Genomic DNA, 1,262 nt, shown 5'->3' with positions numbered 1-1,262 from the left:
TCGTGGACTCTGCTTTAGGCCCAGGCAAGGGACCCCTAGCTCCCGGGACTGCCAGCTTCGACTGTGCCCAGCTCCCATCGTTGGCTCCACCCCTACTTCCTGCTATCACTGGCCAGGGTGGCAAAGGCGCCTGATTCTCCGATCATGGCTGGGGGGGAAGGCTGCCACCCGGCTCTTAGCTCCCCCCTGGGTTTCTGATCACTGTCAGTGGCAGGGGGCTTCTTCCTGCTTTCCCTTTCGCCTCCCTGCATTGTGCTTACATAGCAAATTAACCGCCATCTTTGTTGTCAGTTAACTGCCATCTGAGTTGGCAGTCAATTTGCATATAGCCCTGATTAGCCAATGAAAAGGGTAGTGTCATACGCCAATTACCATTTTTCTCTTTTATTAGTGTAGATAGCAACCTAGCCTATGCATACATCATTAAAACACTAGTTCCCCAAAATTAGTGTTTTGGAAAAAATTACCCTAATTACATGTGATACAATCTGATCTTTATATTTTGGATTCTGATTAGTGTTTCTCAGGGTGGCAATCTATTAATAGATCACAAAATCAACTTAGTGGATCATGGTATCCACCTAAAAAAATGAAATAGAAGCAGAATATGGAGATAGACTGGAAAATAGTGAAGATTCCTCTACATTGTGGCCTTCCCTTTGTCCCTGGGGAAGACATTTTTGGTTTCTACTGGAGGCTGTGTTTCTTGGGTTTGAAAACTGTTTACCTGAATAAAGTTTCTCCTTTCACTGAACTCCAGATGGGGACTCCTGTAGCCATTGCATTGGTGACAGCAGCTTTTGATAGACAGATGTATCTAGACCAGGGGTGGGCAAACTTTTTGACTCCAGGGCCACAATGGGTTCTTAAACTGGACTGGAGGGCCGGAACAAAAGCATGGATGGAGTGTTTGTGTGAATTAATATAAATTCAAAGTAAACATCTACACTAATAAAAGAGAAACATGGTAATTGGCATATGACCACTACACTTTTCAGTGGCTAATCAGCGAGATATGCAAATTAACTGCCAGCCAAGATGGCAGCCGGCAGTCAGGCAGCTTGAAACTAACATGAGGCTTGCTTGCTTCAGTGACGGAGGACTCCAACTTCCCTGCCTGCCACCGGCAGGCCTCTGAGCTGCAACTCTAAGCAACTAATAGCAAATACCGCCGGGACTTCAGCCAGCAGTATTGCAACATTGTAAGCAAAGGCCAGCAGCGGAGGCCTAAGAGCTGGAGCCAAGCCTCAAAGCTAAAGCTG

The sequence above is a fragment of the Myotis davidii genome, unplaced genomic scaffold, assembly GCF_000327345.1.
Source record: "Myotis davidii unplaced genomic scaffold, ASM32734v1 scaffold515, whole genome shotgun sequence".
Taxonomy (NCBI): domain Eukaryota; kingdom Metazoa; phylum Chordata; class Mammalia; order Chiroptera; family Vespertilionidae; genus Myotis; species Myotis davidii.
This window is presented reverse-complemented; position numbering follows the sequence as displayed.